Source organism: Phaenicophaeus curvirostris, chromosome 6, assembly GCF_032191515.1.
Source record: "Phaenicophaeus curvirostris isolate KB17595 chromosome 6, BPBGC_Pcur_1.0, whole genome shotgun sequence".
Lineage (NCBI taxonomy): Eukaryota > Metazoa > Chordata > Aves > Cuculiformes > Cuculidae > Phaenicophaeus > Phaenicophaeus curvirostris.
The window spans coordinates 35,426,636-35,452,235 of NC_091397.1; the positions used below are offsets into that span (position 1 = coordinate 35,426,636).

Below are 25,600 nucleotides of genomic sequence, written 5' to 3' on the forward strand. Positions count from 1 at the left end.
GTTTTGGTAGTCTCTGTGGCTGCCCTCAGTGATCCCTTTCTTGCTAAAGTTTGTCTGTCTCCTTGAAATACAACCACAGACTGATTTCGATTACTGCCCAGGGCTCAGAGTGACTGTCCTCCCTTCTGCTGCTGACAAAAATACCGCACAGTGATAAAATACCTGTTGCCCAGCTTCTATGACCTTTATGCATTTCATCGTTTCAAAAGAACTATTACACATTGTCACCATTTGATCTCATCTCACCTGTCTACTATTGCTTCTCACCAGCTTTGCTACAATTGCACTCACTGGGAAAAAAGTACAGAAACTCATCTGCTGCTAGAGCATCCCAAATATTCTCTGCAGTACAGATTTAAGTGAATAGGGAGGTTTTCCTTTCCCCTCCAACAGCCAGAAACTCTGTGCACCTGAAATGGGAGTGTTTGGAGAAATGTCTATGTGATTAGACACTATCTTTCTTTTACATGGACTGTGAGAGCAAATGGATTTATTTTGTCTTTGAACAGTGATACTACAGCCTATGGTCACAGTAGCAAGTTCAATGTACATATCAAAACACCACATCAGGAAGTAGCATAACAATTATTTAATATGTTTGACTCATCCAGTATCTACTGCATGAGAAAGTTGCTTTGTTTCTGAGAAGATAGAAATGTATGTCACCAGAGTTATGGCCTCAAGAATTTCATATAATAGCAGACAAAACCAATATAGTGGCTTTATTCAAACAAGAAAAACATTTGGAGGAAAGCTGGCAGGATAGTAGCAGAGGTCCCTACAGGGGCTCTTGAGCAGACTGCCCCTCCACAACTTACGCAGATACAAGAACGCCTCTTATGGCTGCATTACAATGCAGTTTATAGGCCTGGGCTTGATCTTAATGAGGTCAGCAGGGCATTGCAGAACTGGATGACTTAACTGAAAGTAAAATGAGGTCCTATTTTTTGAGAAAGATCAGAGTATAAGAGAGCAAAGAGTAAAATTGTAGATGACGTGGGTATTCTAATGACCTGCATATGAGAGTGATCAGAGCTGAATGCCTTGGAAAAATGCAAAGATAACCTCAATCAGGGTAGAGCTGGAAAAATCTTGAGTTACAGAATGCCATTTCACAGACTCTTTCTCCATAAAGAGCACATTTAAAAGTCTAAATCATATTTCTCAGCTGAGCTGTGTGTCTTCACTGACACAGCTTTTCCCAGGGTCATGCAAGCCTCAGAAATGATGCAATGTAGGAAGAAGATGCAGCACCACTTTCAGGTATCAGACACTCACTGCTTTTGCTACCTTGAGAGTGCACATAGGCCAAACACCTATCTAAAGACTGGGCAGACAGATTGGCTAACAAGTGACAAATCAAACTATTTCGATTTTTTGAAACCTCTAGAACACAACACAACCCTTAGATGCTATTCAGGCTTGTCTCAGCACTGGTAAGTTACCTGAGCATGAATCAGGTTTAAATTTGTCATGCTTTCAAATGCATACCTTTATGTGCAAATCCTACTCCTTTCTCACGCTTTCAGTGGACAGCCTGGCCATTTGTACACAGCTGTTGTGGTGAAACTTCCTTTAGGTTTGGGCCTTAGGCTTTGCTTCTCCATTTGTATTTCCATAGCCTAAGAAGCACAGCCATAGCCTCTGAGGCATAGGAGTTTTAAGTCACCCCCGGATGTCTGGACAGGTAGGAGAGAGATCAGATAAGTTAATTATGTCAACAAATAAAATATCTACGAATAGAAACTCCAGGTCCAACCAGGAGAAGCTGAGTACTAGACCTGCCCTGCCAGTGACCCAAGCCCAGGTACCAAGATGGTCTGTGTAGCACCTAGCACTGTAGGGAGAGGAAATGCAGTAACAGGGGAGTGGTTTCAATTACTTCTATGCAGCAGCAATCACATCAGGACATGATGAAGAGATTAAATTTTTTATCACCACAAATGACCTCTTAGGGAGCAGCTAGGCAGAGGGTCCATGAGAGAAAGAGCGAATTGCGATGCAGAATCTGGATCAAAAATCTATTATCAAAAAATTCTTCTGAAACAGTAACTATGCCACACTTAGGTTTCTTACAGAAGGAAGGTAAGTCTCGCATGTTCATCTTTCCATCTACTAACCTCTGCTACAGCAGAGTGTGTTTTCAGAAAAAGAAACTGCAAAACAAATCTTCCAGAAACTAAAAAGGACAGCTCAAAGGGTAAAATATTTCCAAGCAGCTTGCAGACAATTTAAGGATACGTATTAGAGGCACAGTACTAAAAAGGACCCCAAAAGCCAGTATAGAGGGTCAGCAAGATAAAGTCATATTTAACAGAGAAAAAAAGAAAAAAAAACCCAAAACAAAACAAAACAAGAAAACCCAGAAAAGTGAGCAAGTTAATTATAAAACGTATTACAGAAGGTTGGAAAAGAATCTGAGTACCCTGCAAAATCCGTAATATCCAAGAATGGGTTAAAAGGTAAGATAAATACATTAGGAATCAATGTAGGCTTTGTAGGTGGAAAACCTGTTTCATTTTTTTGAAGGTATCAACAAGTTCATGGGAAGGAAAATACACTGGTATTGTCAGCTTGGATTTTACAGGAGGAATTTATAAGGACCTCCACGAAGTTTTCCTAAAGAAACAGACCCATTCTGGAATAAGAAGGCAGCATATACATAACTAATAGTTTTAATTAAAAGAGATGAAAGAAATGGGCATACGTCATTAGTGTCTTGCTGTGCATTAGTGTTTGTGCTATAAGCATAAAAATGTAAAACATGGATGAAAACTCAGATGACGAAGTCTCCTGACAATACTAAGTTAATGAAGTAGTAAAGCCAATGTCTAGTGGCACGGAGTTGCAGAACTTCTTCACAAAATAATGAAAGAACAGCTGAAAATCAGAATTGATAACTGTAAAGTAACATATGTAACACAGGACGTGTAGGAGAAAACAAACTTCACATGCATAGGATTGAGTTGCACCTCAGGAAAGGGACTTGAGCGTTATAATGAAAAGTGTCATCTAAATGCTTATCATCACTATGAAAAGCAAGCTGAACATTAGGGATTAATAGACAAGATGAGGCTCATTTCTTATTAGAGCAGTTGGGATAGCTGGAAAATGCAAACATGGCTTTAGGTATCAAAACAGAATGGAAGGGTAAAACAGAAACTCTCATTAGGTAGATGAAGACAGCAAACAGGCCCCCTTTTGCTTTCTCTCCTCTAGGCTGTGAAAGTTCAGTACCCTCCAACCCTCGTCATACAATTTCCTTAGAGGGACAGACAAAGTGAAGAAAACTAAGATGTATCACGATATATCTGATTGGGAAAGTTCATTGCTGATTCTATGCTAGTTATGACACTTTTACCTCAGTGTAATACCACACTCTCTCTGGTGGAATAAAATGAAGGATCCGGTTATGAGCAGACACTAAACCTGTGTATACAGAGAGAATCTGCTCAGTACCTCAGGACAAAAGTACATTTATGCTGCAGCTAACCAGACAGCTTGGTTAACCTCTTGATACAGCCAGTTTGGGTTTTGGTTTTGTTTTTTCTTTGAAGAATGCATGTTTTTTTATGATCCTTCCTACTGAATCACAGAACTGTATCGTCCTCATGGCTGAGCATCTACAGCCTGTGATGATTATCTGTGCCCTTTCTTCAAAGTCCAGTCACTATTTCCTTCAAGCTCAGGTTCAAGTCCTTCTAGCTGTTTAAATTACACAAGCCATACATGTCCCTGGGGAGACAGACTGATGGGCCAATCAGCTTGTGAATAGTCAGGTTTGCCTTGCTGCATTCATGCAACAGAGATTAAGATGTTTATATTTTTATTCCTGGGCTATCCTATCTAAAAAGTAAAGGAACGGGGGTGGGGAGGAAGGGAAGAAAGGCAAGCTAAAATACAGATGAGGCTGAAAACAAAATTGAATAGGCTTCACACTATTTTCACATCAACAGAATTGTTTGATGAGAGTTTTTTAATAGGGAAAAAGAGGGAACATAGACTGAAAAGAAGGGCATGTAACTTCAAAGATAGGGAAACACCAGTGGGTAATAAATATTTATAAACTAAGACATGCCACATACACTTTCTACAAAATGATATATGGATGAATAAAGTATGATGAAGAAATGTAGAGTAAAGTAAGACAGGAACTAAATTTAGACACACGTAGATTTTTCCAAATGTTGCATTTTCAAGTAAATTAAAAAAAAAAAGAACAAGGGAGAAGGGAAGAGATGACGGTTGTTGTGGTTTTTTTTTTTAAAAAAAACCTAAACACAACTGTTTCACATTTTCATTTTTCTTTGTTTCTTTCCTTTTTTAAATTTCCTTCAGCTTCCAGTCTTTGTTCCTTTGTCTTATAACATGTTGTTAGTATGACAAAAGTTGCACTTTTAATACCAAATTGATATATTTTATAAAAGAAAATGAAAGACAGACCTTTGACTACAAGGAGATGTGGAAGTTTGCTTGGTGCCATAATGTGCTACATCCACCATTTTCAGTTAACACCTTCCTTGGCCAACTGCTGAATATGTGCCCTGAGCAACACATTTCCTGCCAAAGCAGCTGAACTGATCACCACTTCTGCAAAACTGAGAGGTATGGCTTTAAATTTCTTAGGCACTCCTTTGAGATCAAATTAAGGCTTTCCTGGTATATTTAGCAAAGTGGTGACCAGATCTCCGTGCTAAAAGTGCTGTGCGTCAAACCTGGCCCCCAGAGAATGACCTCAAGTTTGTATCTGGTAAAAGAAGTGAAGTTTTACTGTTATTAATGGTCACTATTCCTGCCATTCTAACACAAACCCCGAGCTGCAGTTTATTCTGCTGTGTGTTTTCCTTGCATAACATGATCCTCTAGACCTGCAATGCGAAGGGCCTGGCAGTGTCACCAAGGGCATGATTTGTGGAAGACAGGGTGGTACAAGCAGACAGAAGCCTTCGCAATGTCAGATGGCCTACATGGGTAGCAGAATCTGATGATGTTGTGTCAATAGCTTGGATCATAACACCCTGAGCATTTTGCAGGGCTGTTAGGAAAGGCAGCTTTTTAACTTATAAAATGAGCACTTCTGCAATCGAAACAATTTTCAGACAAATATAGAACCCTGAAATGTCATTTTTATGCAGTTTTTTTCCAAAGTAATACTACACTTTAAAGTACATCAGAACATAATGACAGTTTTAAAGAGAAAAGAACAGATTTGATTTTAAAGACTAGGTATAGGAGAAGTGAGTCAGACCTGATCTCAGGGCCACCAGAGAAGATATGAAGTTATTGCTTAAGGATTATTTCTGATGTAGGCAAGTATAACTGAACTCAGGATCTAGCAAACTCTGGAATAAATGGAGCAGAAATATCCTTAATTGTGGAGCACTTGAAGAAAGTTACCAAAAAAAGGTACGTAGAGCAAAAAGGTAGGCAAGCACAGTCACAGTGCTCCCCAAAACTCTTTCTGGTGTCTGGACTCAAGCCCAGGTACTTTCAGTCAGCAAAGAATAGAAGCGCTACAACTCAGTTCTGTTGAAGAAATTCCCTAATTTTGTGTTGCCACGATGATGTTCAGGGTACTATTGAAGAAAACTCTGGGGTGGACGTAGCACATAAAGCTACTTCTCAGGCTGATCTTTACAGTGCTTTGCAATACAGTTATCATACAAAAGAGTAAAGAGGCAGGAGATGAGAGAAGTACTCTAAGAAATAGCAAACAGAACAAGACAAATTTTGAAGTCCAGCATAGAAATTCTGATCTGGAAATGAGGCTGCATATAAACTTCATATTTATTTGTTTAGATGCAAAATTACATGTGTGCCTTTGCTTCATCTTTGTAAACAAGGTGGCTGTGATGCTTTCCTCAAAGGAAGCCTTGCATCCACTAGCGTAGATTGTTGAAAAGTAAAGGATTTGGTGCTTTAGTAATTCATGCAAAGCCGTAAGGGCAGAGAACCAAAGCATAGATTTTCACTGAAAGGCAGAAGCACACTCTCTCTTAGTAGCATACTTGGCCAAGTTGATATATAACTTATAACTAATAACAAAAAAAGATGGTTCAGTAAAACCATTATATAGCACAACAAGTTCACCTGATCATAATTCCATAGGATTAGGAGTATTTGGCAAGATTTGCCCTGTTTTGAACACTTTTCTGTAATTTTGCATAAAAGAAGAAATCAGAGAGATTGCAGCCACACATAAGACCCTTTGCTTTGATCCATGTGTGCTGCACAGCTATTCCAAAAAGGAAAGACAAAGAAGCACAGGCTACTTCAATTTGGCTGCACTTCTTCAATTTCTGATATCACATGCCCTTTTTATAATTGGGAATAAATCTTTCTGTGCTGAGCAGGAAAATTACTTTACAATATCTTGTACCTTGACTCTCTAACCTTGTTTTAAATGGTGCCCATCAAAATAGAAAGCATCTTTTGCCATGAAACTTTCTCCTTGAAAAAACTGCTTCTGGCAGCAATACTAGCATTTTTCTTCACTCATACTGCAAGAAATGGTCGAAAAGGATCTAGAACGGTGACAGTGATGCATGGCATTTGCTGTTCTACATTCACCGTATCCTGCTCATCTAATATCTCAGTTATGTGACAAATTACTCACTTTTTGACCTGAATTATTATGCAATCTTACTTTGCACTATTTAAAAGATTCTTCATTTCACCTTGGTTGCCACTGAGCAATGATAGCTGAAATGATTCCTAACATGCTTTGTGCTTGGTTTCTGGAATCTATTCAGGTAACAGGCCATACCAATGTAAGATCTTATTTTTTGACAAACTACTGTGTCTTTGGAATTAGTCTGAACATCTAATTTGGACATCCAAAATAATCACACTTCTCAGGAAGCAACTGGTGAGGGAAAAGCATTTATGAGGAATATGAGGTCAATATTTCAATATTGACACAGAAGGATTTATGAATGTTTTTTGCCAAAAATGTAAAGATAGTATTTTGGATCCTCTAACAGAGAGTCTGAAGAGAAACTGATGAAAAAGTTTATGTTTAATAGCATGATACTCTAATTACACAGTAGAATTTCACCATGCAGCTTCTGGAAACAGTTATAGTAGAAAGACAGAATTATGAGGCATCTTAATCCCACAGAGGTAGCAGGACTCCTTGTTAAGTCTTTTTCCTAAGAATTCTCACTGAGCTGGTACATGTTTCTTGTCACTTCTGGCCCCTTGCCTCCCTATGCAGAGTGTCTGGTGCAAAGACAAAACCAGACACAGGTGCAGAAGCAGCCTGAGCCTCTTGGCATAATGCTGCTGCAAGCCAGTCCATCCCAGTGCAAGGCAATGTTCCTTTCCCCAAGCATACATCACTGCTGCAAAAACTCATATATGCTCTTCTAAGACGGGAGCATGTATCAGGGATTGGTGCTTTAATCCTCAAGTGGCTTGTGGAGGCAGAAATCACCACCAACAGGCTGGCAGAGACTGGGCTACTCTGCATACACAAAAGGCTTTTACTATGCATTGAGCAGAATGCCTGGGGAGGGAAGGGAAGCCATGTGCGAAGCTGAACCCTGAAGAAACTGGCCATCAGAGTGTTAGAGGATGATGTGTCATTGATGCTTCTGGGAAATGGTTCGCTGAGGACCTGGTTCTGAATTGAACTGTGATTGAAAAATTTGGTGTGGTAGCAGTGACCTACTAGGTCTCTATGGAGTTAGGTACAGAAATGTTCTGTAGTTACAAATGTCTCTATAGTACAATATTAAGGCACCGCCAGCATTTGCAAACCCTGTATCTAATCCTGTAGTTACACAAATTTCAGTGCCTGCCATTTCACAGGGGCCCATACAGCTGCCAGTGTGCAGCTTCTAGTCACATTGAGTTGCAAAAGGCAAATGATTAACAGGGCTTCCCGACACTGAGTTGTCCTGGCTGTTTCACTTATGGATATGATATAAAAATAAAACATCCTGTTAAAATAATCTCTATCCTAGTTGCCTTCTCAGTGGCTAGAAAGTCTCTCAGGACATCTAATACATAGGAACTAGGACTTCCATAGCCATTCCCTAAAAAGACTGGAGCTGTTGTCCAAGGCAAGGCCTCTAGCCACAGCACAAATAAGAACATTTTTTGCCACAGGTCTCATATGCTGCAACTCACTCAGTATTTACTGCACCCAGAGTAAGACAGTCTGAGAACTTCCCCTCTGCCAGATTAGTAGCAATATGATTATACAGTACCAAGTGAAAGCTTCTTCTTTGATAGTTATTTAAATCAAAATGCCAAAAAGAATCTCTAGTATTTTCTAGCCATACCACCCTTGATTATTATTTTGTAACTCCATATAAGCAAAGTTTCACTGCATCTGGTAAATATCTACTGGAGCAGGACAGTCCAGTCACTTAAATATGTAACATGGTTACCCCTATTTCTGCATTACAGCAACACCCTAGTCTGTGACTCTAAGCAGGTACCACGTTGTCTTTCAGATGATATTTAATATAATGTTCTCATTGCTTGCTAAGAAATATCTCCTTGCACTTTTCACAAAAGTAGGGCTATTAACCTCTCTGACCTGACCATATTCTACCATTCATCAAGCACCATGGGAGGAAGGACTAGTTTAGTACTGACTCAGAAGGAAGAATGCCACCCACTAAACAAAAAACATCACACTTAGCAGCAGCCTGAGTATATGTGTACATAGACATCTTTGTGTGTATAATATATATACACAGTGTATGCTGAACAGAAACTACAGAGTGATCTGATATGGTGGCTATAGTTCACTGTGTCTTAGATGAATATGCTACATCCCAAGTGACGGGGGACAGGACAAGAGGGAGTGGCCTCAAGCTCCGCCAGGGGAGATTTAGGCTGGACATTAGGAAAAAATTTTTCACAGAAAGGGTCATTGGGCACTGGAACAGGCTGCCCAGGGAGGTGGTTGAGTCACCTTCCCTGGAGGTGTTTAAGGCATGGGTGGACGAGATGCTAAGGGGCATGGTTTAGTGTTTGATAGGAATGGTTGGACTCGATGATCTGGTGGGTCTCTTCCAACCTGGTTATTCTATGATTCTATGATTCTAAGATGTTACATGACCACATTTACTCACACTAGGTATGTTGTAAGTCAAGTTCAGAATTTTCACTGATGCTCACAGTTTCAGCATCCAAGGAGAAATCCCTAATCCATGACTGTAGCCTTAAACTGGGGGATTTACACGAGCAGAAAAATGAAGCAGGGAACGAGGCCGATGTTATTTCTCCCATACCACTGTTTCCTCTCTATATTGTGGCTGTTAAGAACAACTTTCCTGCCGGATATGTTGTTCTTTCTGCCAGCTGCCACTTTAAATTAGGCTTTCTTATGTCATTTGGTAGTAAGGATCTTTGGGCTCACGTCAGGAGATGTATTTAACATGCTTCCAGTACTCCAGCATAAGCAGCTGTGACATGTAGGCAATTCTGAACATCCACAACCATCACCACCAATTACCCCCTTTATTAGTCTGACCTTGTGGTGGATATCCAGGGAGAATTTCACTGTCAGTTTAAACATTTCACAGCTTCCCATGTTTCATGACTATATATATATATCTATATATACTATGTTTCACATTTCACTTGTTTGCTGCCCTCCCAGACACCAGCTTCTTAATTTTAGCTCCTTCAGTAATAAGACATAAATCATTTTTTATAGCTGGTGCGCCATTTTTCTGCTAACAGCTGTCATATTGCATTAGGCTACATTATATGCGATGAAGAATGAGGGAGAGGTGGAGCACAACATGCACAGCCTAAAAATTTTATTATACTGTTCGGCTGATAGGCCTATTCATCTTTCAGCATTGAAAGTACAGTAAGTCCTACTAACCCAAACTAACAGCACTCGAGGAAAATGTTAAGAATGTAGATTATATACAAATCAGGAAATTCTGATAGTGTGTATTCAGCTGGGATAATCTACTCCTTGATAATGGAGCCGATGTATTTTAGGCATCCATTACCCTTAGGATGCTTTTATAAAAAGGCATTTATAATTCATTTTCCAAGCACAGCAGAAATCCATATTGAACATTGGAACTGTTTAGCTTGTGGTTATGTTTATACAGCTAAAACACACTCATGACTTGTCTACATTGCAGGCTGTGGGGTGATGTAGAGATACCACATCTCAGCTGAGGTAGTTTATAGCTTCCTAGTGTGGTGTGGTCATTCCCTGGGCCCACATTCTGCAAGGACAATTCTAGGACAATACATGAAGTCCCTAGGAAGCCAGAAATGCTTCTCTCCTTGCCTGAAAGGTCAAGCCTCATTCCTGTGTTTTGAAGAGGTTATCCAGAAGAGGTCTGAAGCATCCCTAGTCACATTTATCATTTCAACACAGCTGGGCTTCTGACACTAGCACAGATTTTTAAAATGGGCTGTAATAACTGTCAAATTTGAAAACCCCTTTAAAAGCTCTGACCTCAAGAACATCAGGAGTTCTTACAGCTATTTTTATCCAGTCCTGAAACTGAAATTTCCAAGTAAACTTCTTATCACAGAAGAAACAGATGTTTCTATAACAGAAAAAATAAGTAATTACAATATGTAAATTTGGATTTAGAACGTTTAGGCTATAATAGTAGAGACTATAGAGGACTTTGTAAGTGGAACAAAGTTTAAAGTAGCTCTTATAAGAAATACTATTCCTCTTCCTTTCCCATGCAAAGCCACCTGCTGCCTCTGCCGTTATTGAGAGTTCCTTAAATCACAGCATTGAAACTCCATATTAAGGAATACACAAGTCAAAACTTCTACAATTCTAACTTTTACCTAATTATCTTCACATTAGCATTTATAGTGTGGGGAATACTCTAAACTCTGCGGTAGTGTTAATTACATGCAAACAGCAACTATAAAGGTTTTAATAGTGACTTCTGTAACCAGGAGCCTTATCAATCATGTCTACACTCCTATGTGTAATCACATAGTGCTGGCTAAAACATCAAAATCCTCTCCTGGGTTGTACTGAAATTTCTGTAAAATCTGGGGTTAACTCCTGAGGAACAAATTCTTGATTGGTTGCTTTTCAGAAAGTGTTAAATGCCTCCCCCTTTCCCTCAGTAAACTAGAGTTTTACAAGCTGGACAATGATTCTGAATTATTTTACAGAGGTATGAAGAAAGGTGATTGAATCAAAAATTAATATATAGCAATCCATGCTGATTTGAATTTAAAACATTTGGACAAGAATGTTTAAATGAAGATTTTGGCAGGACTTTTGTTTTCTATCTGTATATCAGCATTATTTCACCAAATTAGGCCCTTTTATTTCTTGTGTGTTCTGAGACCTATACACAAATATTTCAGTCCTTTGCTAATTCAAATAGTTCTGTATTTAACAGACACACACACACACACATGTACTTTCTCATATTTCACAATAAATTCACTGGAATATGACCTTCATTTTTTGTGGCTATTTTTTTTTGGTGTGGAAACAGTTCATAGAATTGTAGCAAGGTGAGGAGACCTGATTTAAAATCTACAATGCACCAAAGCACAAATTTTGTGCTTTCCACCTCTCTTATCAAGCTGTATAGGTAGCCAAGATTCTTCTACAGCCCATGAAAGTTTTTTCATGATCGCTACATAAGAAGGGTTTGAGGCCATGTCACAAAATTTGGGCAATATCTCAAAAGGGCTTTCTCTGGCACATGGGAGCCGAAGCTCCTGAAAATTTAGATATTTTCCAAAATTTGAAAGAATATCAGAAACCACCGCATCTACTCAGCTTTGCTGGCTGCAGTGAGCAATAAATTATAGGATAATTTTTTTTCTCTTCACCTTTAAAATTAAGTTCATGTGAGCCACCTTCTGTACCAGCATACACGCTCAGCAAAGCTGCAGTCATAGCTTGCCACTATATAGAGATGTTATTCCTAGCTCCTTCAGTGCAGCCATACAAGATCTAGGCACATTTTGTTTTGAAGAGGTTAACCATCTCTGAACCTTACAAAGGTTTTGAGTGTTAATGGTCTCTGTTCAGTTCTGCATTGCTTTGAAATAGCCCAGCTTATGCATCTGTTTATTTGAACTCAGATTAGCTAGTGCAGTTGTTTATTTTTCCTTAACTAGAGCACTAAAACACTTATTCTATATAGTTTTAATCATTAATTCCTAAGAAGCCCAGTTTTTTCAGCATAAGAACTCGGAAAATGTTGTTCACTTTGAGTGGGAAGAGTAACATGATTTTATCCACATTTGGGTTTTATTGCTTTAAAAGTAGAAGAGAAATGACAAAATGCTGAGACAATTACATATGCGCAAAATTATTTGTGTATTTGATGTTTTAACTTAGTGGAGTGCATGAATTTATTTAAATTTTGTTTAGATAAAGCTTTCCCTTGACACTATAGTGTATATATATTTTAATTTGGTTTAATGCCCAAATGCTTTGCATAAAGCCAAAACCAAAAAGTACATTTTCCAGCTCTAAGAAGATTGCTAGCAAGCTGCTTTTTAACCTTTCCAGTCCTCTGGAAGGAAGCATCATCAGTATCAAAAAGCTTGTTCTAATTTCCTTATGAGGAACAGTCTTTGTCAGAGCAGAATTACATTCTTGGGTCAAAAGAAACATTTTGAAATGTTAGGAAGGATCATATTGAAGTTTTCAAAACAGAAATTTTCCACTTTTCATTTTGTGACAAGGGTTTCTTTTGAAATTTACCTATATTCAGTTTCAATTAATTTTAAAAAGCCTAAATTAAATGTCTGACCTGAAGTGACATTTCTTTCAAATTTGTATGTTTGTTGCTATTTGGCAAGAAAATTGTCAAATTTTAATTCTGGATGGACCAAAATAAATGTTTTTATTGCTGTTGATTTTTCGTTTTGGCCAGAATACAAATACAAATAAATAAATTCTTCGTACAACTGTAGTCTTCAGGTTAGCACAATCTAACTTGATCAGCAAAACTGTCCTTTCAGTTCTACACATGTAAACAACAAGTAACTATATTTGTTTTCACAGGGTTACTTCATACTTATGCAAGAGAAAAATGAGCAAGATTTCCTGTCAAAATAGTAAAAACAAAAAAAGGTTAAGAAAAAAAAAGGAAAGAAAAGAAAAACAAACCAGTGTAATAGAGCCGCAACTCTCCTGTGTGTTTCTTGACACCAGCTGAAACAAAGCTGATTTGAGACTCTGCAGAAGCATAGTTTGGAAGCGAGCAAAATAAATTCAATCCTGCAGCAGTAGAGCAACTCCCCCAGACACTGCACTGGGAGGAATAGGGGAGTTTCAAGGGGCTGTGGGTGGGAAAGACGATTAGGAAGAGCCAGCGGGATTTGGCTGACCTTTGCTAACTTCCTGACCCCTGCTTTCTACTCCTGGGATCCAGGCTGTGGTCGTGGGAACAGCACCTGCCTTCCCCAGTCCTGTCTCCACAGGGCCTGCTGCTGCCTCACTAGTGCCTGGGGCCAGGAGTGACTACAGTTAGGGGAAAGCCTCCCATGCCTCATCTTCCCGGCTCCTGAGTCCATGGGGCAAGGGGAGTGATGGAGTGGAAAACATCTGAGGTGTGGTAAAGCAACATGCTTCATAGTTGTGGGCTGTTTGCCCAGCCCCACCTCCTTGGGGAACATCTCAGCTGATGGGGTCCCATGGGCCCCCACCCAAAAGTGGGCAGAGAAACAGAAGCTGCCATCATCTTTAACCATGACCTGTGCCCAAAGATGGTTTTAGGTCACACTGCTGGACGCCAGAGGTTAACCATGTGTCCTTTTCAGTCATCCCTAGGTACACCATCAGTAGTATTTCCTTTAAACTAAAGTCATCAGCTTGAAGAAATAGAATAATATAAATAAAGTGAATATTGAGTACACTTTCTATATCACCCTGTCTCTCTTATCGTCATGCCGAATACTACAGTAAATTACACACTTATTCAATACGTGTGCACGCAACAGACAGCCAGGTGTGCCACAGACTGAAAACGTAGCCCTACTTGGGCCAACATCTATACCTGCATCAATTTCTATGAAGACAGATTTTTATATATGGTGTTATGTGTGCACTCTGAGCACACGTGTGGCTCTGCAGGTGTGTTTGCCTAGTGTGCACATGGGTTATTCTTAAATTCTTGTTTAGAGCAAGACCATTTACCCTACTGTAGTGATAAATCATGTACCAAGGCATGTCAACACAGTGGTCATAGATGACCCAGTAACCATAGGAAACACAGGCCAGTGGCATCATCATTAGCAAACACTGTGGCCCTGCAAGTTTGATTGCAGGCCCAGAGCAAAAGCTGAGGTGATTTTTATTTAAGCAGATACTTTTCCCCTTTCCCTCCTGTCTATTCTTTCCCTTTTCCCCCATTTTCTTCCAGTTTCTTCTTTTTGCCAGCTCATTTTTTCCTCCCTTTGAATCATGCCACCACTACATGTTATTCTGTCATCATGAATATCAAATTAACAAATCCTAATAGTGACATGGTTCTCTTTATATCTATCTGACATAATATTTTTCACATTTCTATGACTTGAGAAAATTTCTCACATTTCTATGACTTTTTTCAACAGGAAACTAGTACAATATTTGTCATGTAAGACAAGAAAGACTTGGAAATGTCTGGGCATAGAAGAATTCAGAATACTATAGAAATATTGGACTATAATACATATACCCCCACATATTTCACATATCAAAATGCAGTAAAGATGATTAGTTTACAATTTGTCCTAATTAAGGGGCAAGGGCAATTCATCTCTTTTCTTGCCTAGCCTAAGGTCAAATGAAATTAAATTAAGTTAATTTAAATGTCAATTCTTGCTTTCTGGTTTCCCATCTAGTCTGGGAACTGAGAAAGAGCTACAGCTTTGGATCTATTTTAATTACACATGATAGTTGTTCCCTCTCCCATCATCACTTCTGCATATACTCAACCCAACTGCAGGCACCATGAGGAGCAGATTCAAAAACTCAGCAACACTCAGGGGCTGTTGATGCTACAGGCAAACAAGACGTGGAGGAAGTCTATTCCCACCCCACTTGTGCTAATTGGCAGTTTTGATAAACTGTAAAAGAAGAAACAGACTTCAATTGAGGACATGCAGGAAACACTCCTAACCTTGCCTTGAATCTTTATTATCCATTATTTTACTATTATTGTGCTATAGTTGCAGCCTTTTTCTTTTAAAAAAGGAGAATGTGATAATGCAAATAAGATAGAATGTGAAGCATACAATTATTAATAGAACCTGAAGCTGAATATTATTAATGCAGACAAAAACTGGACAGGTTGATGTCTGCAGATGAGTACAGGTTTTGAGATAAATGGTGAAGCAACTCTTTGTCTGAAGAATCAGCAAAGGCAGGGAAAGAAATGTCTCTTGCAATATCAGATCTTAGTAGTTACTGCAATCCCTATTAGGTAAATGAGATTTGAATCTGTCTAGAACTATACAAAAAGCATGAGGAGGAGAGACTTCCATTCTGATTTTGATCTTGAATCTTGGGATGTGTCCATTTCAATATGTTTTTTACTTGATACATTTCTCCCCCTACCTGCTGCCGCTTCCCCATCCTTGGAGGGGCACAGTAGAGATAAGGACTTGTTCATAGTCTTGCCTGGTTACTAGGTCCCTGCTACATGAGAGCATAGTCCATACAGGTGGTGGTCGCAGGTCTGATGTGGGAGTGGTGCTTCCTTTGCATTATATCTCAACAGAAGTGAGTTGGGGAGTTCCTAAAGCAAACTCCCCTAGGTGGTAGTTAGGTTGACACCATAAAAGTGAAAGTTCTTTTTATGAGTCCTTGTTGAAAAATAAAAGTGTAAGTTGCCGAGATTGGTTTCAAGAAGGCAGCTCCAATAAGATTTTATACCTCCATTTCAATAACAACACAGAAACCTGCTGATTTATTGCTATGTATTTTTAGAAACCATGGGATGCTTCAGGTGGCTGCAAGTAATGCTGGAGCTTTAAGCAACAAATGCTTGGATGAGCTCAAACATTCCGGGTTTTCCTGTGCTTAATATGTTGCATTGCTATCTTGATATGTAATGTCACAGATGGTAATATTAGTCATGAAAGAACAAAGAAGCCAAATCCATAGACAAATTTAGGTGGTGGAGGGGCAGAGAGAGAAAAAGGAGACAAAGAAAAGAGAGAGAGCAGTGTGTGCCTACAGCAAACAAGTTTTATTTTAAAGCTTCTTTATACACACTGATCACCTTCTCAAGATCTATGTGTTGGCAAGAGTAGCCAGACAAGGCTGTAAATCCTTAACCTGGCTGGTATCCATTGCAAAAAGTAGAGCAAGTAGTGTGGTGAAAATACTTGGAAATGAATGGATGAACTTAATTTAACAGTGGGCAACCATCCCATAAATTCGCATGCAAACCAGTGGTGACTTCCTTTCTTTTTTTTTATATTAGCCTTTCTCCAACAAGGGGATTTGGAATGTTTACCTCTATCTTCTTTGCACCTTTCAAATGTCTTTTTTTTAACCATTTGCATACCGTCCATTCTATCTACTGTGAAGATCTTACAGGAAAGATTCAGACAGACTAAATTCAAATATTAAAAGAAGGAATAAGGCAGTGATTGAAGGCACCATTTGACAGACAAGTTATAAAGCCCATGAAATTCCAAATGCCATATGGAGCTGTGGGGGAATTTCTTCCAGTTCATCACACAACATGATCACTAGGGCTTTTGCTTACTAAGTTAATTCTGTTTCCATGAACACAGGAAGTGGAGATAATGTTACACAAGGTAGCACACTCCCATGAAAGAAACACATTTCTTGGGTAGTTTCTGAAGTCAAATATGCAATGCTGTTCAAATAAATTTAAGTGTAGAACTGTACTGGCAAAATTGCCTTTCTCATCTGAGTCATCTAAATGTTTAGGAAGACAGCGAGAAGGATAACAATTGGACCAAAGAGATATGAACTGGTACAAGTGAGACATTTTGTAAAAGGAAAGATGAGAAAAATATTTCACCTGTAGTACATGTAGCAGTTTGTCTGTAAGTTCATCTTAGAAAGAGATTTCCCACTTTCTTTTGCACTTGGTTGGCTTTATAGAGCTTGGAGTATATATGATGACAATTTACAAAAGACTGATGGTTAAACCGTCAAGTAGGAAGGACAGAAAAGCATGGATTCCAGGTGTGAGTAAGGTAATACAAAAAAACAAATTCATTTTCAAGCTGAGCAGTAGGGAAAATTCCCAACACTGTTTTTATTGTGCTATGGAATAGAGTCCTCAAGTGACGGGATAGATGCCTAATAGCCTAAGATGGAAAATACTGTATACTGAGAGTACAATTTCACTGTCAAGGAAATGTATAATTTAATAGGTCTTTTCCATTTCTATGATCCTATAACTTGGGGCCATTCCGATATGTAAGGTAAAAGCAAAGATATATTGAACTTCTGCATCTCTTTCATAAAGCACTTGGTCTGTCTTGGCATACACAGACACATATATTGAAACTATGTTGTCTGAAAGATTTTACTGTTCAGAAGATCTGATTGTTCTCCAGAAACTGGACAAATATAGCAAAGGCAGAAATAATGGTAAGCATTACCTTCTCCCTTTAACACCATTTATTTTATAATCCAGATTGGACAGTCTCGCTGCAAAGTCTTGCTAGAACCAGCAAACTAAGCTGCACTGCATATGATGGGTTTTGTAATCTTCCTCATATTTGTCATATGTGACTCCCATTCTCTGTAGCCAATGCTTCTACTTAGCTCACAAAGAAGCAGCTCTGATTTCCATTTACCACTTTATCCTGTGTGTATGGTATAGAACAGAAAGGTCACTCCTCTGATACTATAAGAAATTGAGAGCACAAAGAACTTGGACCCATTCAAAGTCTTCTATTTCATTTAAAGTCCAGAGTATGGATAAACTTTTTTGAAGATCCAATACTTTTATTAACATACAGTAGAGACATATTTTACAGAAATAAATTCAAAGGGTTTAGAGGCTAGAAGGACCATTTCTGAAGTGATTTTGGGTAGCATAAATGAAATCTCAGCCTTTCTGCAAAACAAGAATACAGGAAAATTAATCTTTGGTCAGCTGAAAATGTGTTCCAATTTAGTAATGTAACAGAAGCCCATTCCACGGGCTATTTTTCAACCTGCTCAATGCATGGGCACAAAATTTAACCTTTCAAGACACTGACACCAGAGGATCCCCTGCCTCCCAATGTTCCCTCTAACCGATGTAATCTGCACAGTTAGGCTAACTTAGATATATTTTCCCAGATCGTGATTCATGCAACTACACTTCAGCAACATGAGGAAAAAGCACAAAGAACTGCTTCTGTTCCAGAACAAACTTAAATCCTTGGACTTCAATGTTTTTTTTTCTAGTTAGGATTATACTTGTTTCCAGTTAAAGTAAGATTTGTGAATCCTATTACTTAAAAGACCAAAATGCTAATGTGTGTGTAAAAATATCCTTATTCTCCTTCACATTCTCACGCGTGTGTACAGATGTGGAAGTGTGGAAAAGAGTTTTTATACATGGATATCCAAGTAAGGTAGATTATACGAAAATCTATGGAGGGGAAAAAAAACATTAAAACAAGAAAAAAAAGCCATGTATAAAATATGAAAAGGTCTTGACCAACTTCTGGTATTAAAAGTAATTAGTGTGTTCATAGCCAGCTGACTACTGAGCACATCTGAAGTTGTGGGACATGACACTAGCACCATGGGTCCCAAACCCCATAATACTGTAAAACACTGAATGTGGATATTTATGTAAGTTCAAGAAATAATTCTCCTGTAGTTTATGAATGAATGCTATGACAGTTCTGAAGATCAGGTGTCACAACTAAAAGTACACAGAAGAGTCTTGTTAGAGAAGGTGTACTTCAGCACATGAAATATAGCTTTATCCACTGTGAGGTTTAGCAAAGAGGTAGTAAAGAGGGTTAAATGCTGTGTTCTACGACATTTGAGGATTAGATACACATGAATCCTAAGGATACCAGCTTTAATGTTGTAAGCTGTAGATAATTTCCTTTTCTTGAAAGAGACTTGAGCCTACTGTCTGAGCATTTGTGTTTGTGGAGAATTCATCCCACTGGTTTGATTTCACCAATATAATATATTAGTTCAACGATAGCTTTAGACACATCCAGAAAGCAAAGCAAAACAAACAAGAAAGAAAACCCCAATCCACCAAACACCATATCTTCTACTTCTTAATTTTTATTTTTTATTATTGGAATCCATATAGTAATAATTAATTCATTTACACATTGATTTTAAATCTATCTGTCCCTGGAGGGAATATGGGTCCTTTTCTCTTCTTTGGCAGTTCTAAGTTTAAAGATATGTGTTGTTCAATTGGCCTAAGAGTCAAAGCCCCAGACACTGCGTGGCATAAACAGCATTGCTTCTAGGTTTCTTTCCTATTTCAGCATTACCCTGAGGAACAATGGAAAGCATGAACTATGAACACATACAGCAAGAAACTTCCTGAACTTTGTATCATTTAACAACTCACATCCGAGGTCACAAGATGCAGACAGGTTGCACGATGCTTCTTGTTAACTATCCTGATAGCCAAAAAGGTCAGTCACCAGCCCACAAAGCTGTGCAAGAAAGCTCCCTCTGCACACAATATCTCTGTATGTACCTTGGTGTTTATCTTCTCTCTCTGCAGACAGTACATACAGAGATAGGGCATAATCTCCATCAGGAGCAGGACAGTTCTTCTTTGAACTTTGATGGTTGTGGTTGTCTGACTTGGATGAGAACCATGTCAGGCATTCTGAGTGTTATGATGGGACACTTATTTCTGGCAGTTCCCAAAGATCATAATGAATTGTGTTCTGAGCAGCCATTGCCCTACTGAATTCCTCCTCCTTTTCATATCAAAAACGTCCTGAAAAAAAGGCTTCTTTTTGTCCTTTTTAATTTCTTGGTCTTCTCTCCCTCTCAACATCACAGCCACATGGAGTTGATAGAGAAGGAGGGTGGCAACTAGATATGGCAGCAACCTGGGTCCAATAATGTAGGCACAAGTCCATAAGATTCTGGAGTCACAGCTCAAGAAAGGCATACAGCAGGGCATACAGGCACTCAAGTTAGATGTATTTCACCTCTAAGGTGTGTCACAAAACTACTGCTCTTCTTCCCTTTAGAGAACAAGGAGCTACAAACTTCTAAGCTGAGTTGCACAAATTTCAGGCCTTTGGCTGTTCAACTTTATTAATAAGCATTTTAAGAAGCCAGAATATTTTTTTCTTTTCTCCCAGTATGGAGAGCTGGGCTGTCTCCCACTACGATGAGAAATTGCTTTGGTGGAAATGGAGACCTGCCTCTTTACAGGAATCACCATATTTGTGGTCTTGCTACTTCAATATTCATTACTTCCACTTTATTCCTCAAAGGTGCTAAACAGTAAGTAATTGATTGCATAATTTGGTTTTTTTCCTCTTGTCTCTCTTCTCTCTGCATTCTCTATTCTTTCTTCAGGTTGAACAAGAGAGCAAAACTAAGCTAAGAGAATGCTCTAGAAGAATGCTGAGGACAGATTTTTAGCAAAGATATACTGCATACTCCACAGGGCTGAATACTAACTAATGGGCAGTTACAGAGATGATTAAGTCAGATGCTTCTCAGAGACACTCAGCAAAAGAAGAAGAGACAACAGCTACACAATCCAGCTACAAAAATTTGGCTTGATATAAGAAAAGAATTCTTCAGCATGGACCAGGTAGGCAGAGAAGTAAGGGAACATCCATCTATGGGGATATTAAAAACTCACCTGGAGACAGCCTTTACAGAATCACAGAATCACTAGTTTGGAAAAGACCGCTGGGATCATCAAGTCCAACCATTCCTATCGACCACTAAGCCATGCCTCTGAGCACCTTATCCACCCGTCTTTTAAATACCTCCAAGGTTGATGACTCAACCACCTCTTGGGCAGCCTGTGCCAGTGCCCAATGACCCTTTCTGTGAAATATTTTTTCCTGATGTCAAGCCTGAACCTCCCCTAGTGCAGCTTGAGGCCATTCCCTTTTGTCCTGTCCCCTGTCACTTGGGAGAAGAGGCCAGCTCCCTCCTCTCTACAACCGCCTTTCAGGTAGTTATAGAGAGCAATGAGATCTCCCCTCAGCCTATTCTTCTCCAGACTAAACAACCCCAGCTCTCTCAGCCGCTCCTCTTGTTCTCCAGCCCCCTCACCAGCTTCGTTGCTCTTCTCTGCACACGCTCCAGAGCCTCAACATCCTTCTTGTGGTGAGGGGCACAGAACTGAACACAGTATTCAAGGAGCGGTCTCACCAGTGCCGAGTACAGAGGGAGAAGAACCTCCCTGGACCACGCCATTTCTGATACAGGCCAAGACACCCCCAGGCCCTTCTCCTCCAGGCATCTTTCCAGCCAGACTTCTAGTCTGTAGCACTGCACAAGGTTGTTGTGCCCCAATGCAGGACCCAGCACTTGGCCTCGTTAAACCTCATGCCATTGGACTCAGCCATGAAGTCCAGCCTGTTCAGATCCCTTTGCAGAGCCTCCCGACCCTCCTGCAGATCGACACTTCCACCCAGCTTAGTGTCATCCGCAAACTCGCTAAGGGTGCACTCAATGCCTTCATCCAGGTCATTGATAAAGACATTGAACAGGGCTGGACCCAGCACTGAGCCCTGGGGAATCCCACTTCTCACTGGCCTCCAGCTGGATTTCACACCATTTACCACCACTCTCTGGGCCCGGTCATTCAACCAGTTTTCTACCCAGGAGAGCGTGCGCCTTTCCAGGCCAGAGGCTAACAGTTTCCGAAGCAGAACACTGTGAGAAAATGTGTCAAAGGCTTTACTGAAGTCCAGGAAGACCACGTCCACAGCCTTTCCCTCGTCCAGCAGCCGAGTCACTTTGTCATAGAAGGCGATCAGGTTAGTTTGGCAAGACCTGCCTTTTGTGAACCCATGTTGACTGGGCCTGATCATCCGGTTCTCTTGCATGTGCTTCATGATAGCACTCAGGATCACCTGCTCCATGACTTTCCCTGGCACTGAGGTCAGACTGACAGGTCTGTAGTTCCCTGGATGCTCCCTGTGACCCTTCTTGTAGATGGGCACATCAACCACCCTCCAGTCCAGTGGAACTTCCCCAGTCTTCCAGGACTGTTGGAAGATGATGGAAAGGCGTTTGGCAAGCACATCCGCCAGCTCCCTCAATATTCTTGGATGGATCCCATCCGGCCCCATAGACTTGTGGGTGTCTAGTCGGGCTAGCAAGGCTCTAACCACCCCCTCTTGGATCATGGATCATTTCTTCTCCCAAGTAACAGGGGACAGGACAAGAGGGAATGGCCTCAAGCTCTGCCAGGGGAGGTTCAGGCTTGACATCAGGAAAAAATATTTCACGGAAAGGGTCATTGGGCACTGGAACAGGCTGCCCAGGGAGGTGGTTGAGTCACCTTCCGTGGAGTTGTTTAAAAAATGGGGAATGACGTGCTGAGGGGCATGGTTTAGTGATTCATGGGAATGGTTGGACTCAATGATCCAGTGGGTCTCTTCCAACCTAGTGATTCTATGATTCTAAGGAAGCTTTGTTCTGTACCTCTAACTCCTGGGTATGTACACACAGGGAATAACTTTCCTTACTATTAAAGTCTGAGGCAAAGAAGGCATTAAGTACCTTAGACCTAGCTTGGATTTGAGCAATAGATGACTCTCTGAGGTTCCTTTCAACCTACTAATGTCTGCTGTTCTAAGTGATACAAACTCCCCTGTATTTCACAGAAGAAAGGTGTCTCTGTGTTTCCTATGGAGTTGTCAGTCTTCAGTATGATTCAGCAAGGGACATGAAAGGTTACAAGACATGGCAGCCCCAAGACCCTTTGCAATGCATTCTGACTTTTTCCACGCCTATGCACACAGGACCCCTGAGGAATATCTCAGGAGAGGTAAAGGTAAAGGCATGGCAGCTGATGCAGGCTCTAAAAATGTTGTCAGACATGTGACCACAACACAGACTTGGATAGTTTTGGTATCTGCATTGTCTGACAATTTATCCACACATTTGGGTACAACCTGCTTCACTTGTGCCCTGTCACATGGCCATCTCTGTTAAGAGGGGCGTTGGCTGTCCTGCAGCAGTGGCTTCCAACTCTCTTTATGTCTTTTCTTAAGGGGAGATGGGGGCCAAGGAAAACCCACCTGGTTGAGTCTGTCGGCCGAGGGAACACTGTTGACAGATTGGGGCCAACCTCCCTGCTGAGACTCTCAGCAGAGGAGGAAGCAAAAGGCACACGTGGTTTCATATGCCTTTGGCTTTTCTTGGACTAACTTGATCCCTGAAGTCTGCAGGAAAGCAGAGCTGAGGAGGCAAATAGCTCCAAAAGTAAATGCCGCCTGGGGACTTGGCTGGGAATTAGACAGACATGTTACTGAGCCAAACTGTAAATCTTAAATTTTGAAATAAAGTTTGGAATTTTCGTCAGAAAGGCTCTGCCAAGAGGTCTGGCTGTAATGCCAGTGCTAGAAGAGGCAGAAAAAACTGGACTTAACTTCAACAAGCAAGATATTCCCTGATTGCCAGTGATTGACAAGGTTGGCTTCAGCTCCACTCCTTGAATACATTGAAGCAGCTATCAGAAAAAGGCGACTACTGTAAAAAACATGGGGAGTTCAGTGGGTGGTAAGAGTTTGCTTTTCACTGAGGCACCCCTTAGGAGTCAGTTAGGAGCAGCATACTGGTCTCAGTAGCAGCAGAGGCTTATACAGTTGAGAAAACAAAGTCGAAAAACAACAGCTGCATAATGTATTGCAGTAAGGCTTTCATGGCACAGAGATAGTGGGTCATAAACAAGTCCCCCAGTAACTGGAGGATATCCAACAAGGCACAAGGCCTAGAAGGAACTATTTGTTTTTTTACTCTTCATGAGATGAAATGCACACTGCAGGAAAATCCCGTGCAAATCAACATAGCGTCATGGAAACCAGGAGACCATCAATAAAAGTAATAAATGTAAAGGGTTATAATAATATATACTTAGCACTTTACATTTTCAAAGTGCTGACAGGACATTAATCCTCAAAATACCCTTGTGAGGGCAAAGACAGCTTTAACATTTTGAGGTGGGCTTGTGAAACAATTTTTGGTCTCAAATTCATCTGACCTGACTTCTGTTCCCTGGGATTATACTATTCAAAGTTAAATTACATTATAGTACTTTCACACCAGATAAACTGATGCTTCATTGTTTGTCCTCCTCTGAACATGAGAAGCAGAGCCCAATCAATGTTTGCTAGATCATACTTTCATACCAGCCTTATAAAACTGCTTTCTGAGGTCATTCTTCCTCTTAGCTTGGCCTGATGGACCACTGTTTACTATCACTGGAGAATTTTATTACATTCAATTACTCAGTTAACTTTTTTCTCCAGTTAAATAGCTGTGCAAGACATAGTTGCCAGTAATTCATATATCAAAATATGCAGACTAGCCACTTCTAGTGAACTGAGAGTAGAATTGCCTCCAAGACAGCCAGAAAAGGAAAACAAGAAAACATTTTATAACTTCAAAGGGCTGGTTTTTATCTTTCACAGATTATTTATTCAACTGCAGTTTTGAATTAGCTCTGCTTCTCCTGGTGCTCAGGTCAGGGCAGGGGTTGGAGGGGACAGTCAGTTGTTCAGTTTGTTTCATATTGTTGCTTCTATTTCCAGCCATATTCATTGGGTCTATGATTCTTCTATCTCTGTTACTGTTTGTGATCTCAGTATGTCAGAGTGTCATAAATGCTGGATACTCCTGTGTAACTGTACAAGATGGGTTTCATTAAAATAATATGAAACTAAATAGATGGCTATAAATAGAAAATCTGTGTCAAAAGCTTAGAGTAAAAAAAAAATAAATAAAAGGGAAGAAAAAAGGCAGTCCAAACTTATGTCTTCAAGGGAAGTGATTGACCAAATACAAAACTAGGAGAGCATGATGGTGGCTGTTGAAAGAGTGAAGAAGGAGAAGGAGCAGAGATTTGAAGTGGCACAAGTAGATATTTGGTAAGGCTGATGCAAGGTCCATGTGTGGGCACCTAGGAGAGGGAAGAAGGCTCTGCAGTTAAGTTCTGTCAGACCTTGCTGTGCTGGGGCTTCCCAGATTTATCTGTAATATCCAGCAGATGATTTCTAGCAGACATCTAGAGGATTGGGTGTAGAGGGTTGGGTCCTTCTATACTGCTCAACTAAAAATAGTAAAATAGATGCAAGCAGATCCCAGACAGATAATAACTCTCACTCTCAGTTTTCCAAATTATGAGTCCAGAAGTTCAGGCTGATACAAATTGTGTGTTTTGCCATCGTAAGCTCTCTTCTGCTTATCTTCAGATTGTGTGCTTGTGTGTGCTTGTTACAGTGGTAGTCCTTCTAGGTTACACTTTCCACAATACACCCTTGCCAAACTCCTAATGATCCATACATCCTGTGCCTTGATATAAAAAAACCTCATGCAAGACATGCTAAACACTAAAGCAATTAGCTACACCACCTGCCCCATTCCACCTACTTGCCTGATGCTGCAGGAGATGCCACCACATCAAAAACAAAATACAAAACTGTATCCAGATCCAGACCAATACGATGTCCT

At 40.1% G+C, this 25,600-nt stretch overlaps 1 long non-coding RNA gene across 1 annotated transcript in view; it reads right to left on the reverse strand.

Moving 5' to 3' along the window:
* Positions 1-13,129, reverse strand: part of LOC138721683 (uncharacterized) — a 39,749-nt gene extending 26,620 nt beyond the window's left edge. Inside the window, exon 1 of the long non-coding RNA XR_011337600.1 lies at positions 13,100-13,129. This is a non-coding gene — a long non-coding RNA (uncharacterized lncRNA). The remainder of the gene's footprint in view (positions 1-13,099) is intronic.
* Positions 13,130-25,600: the final 12,471 nt, after the last annotated feature.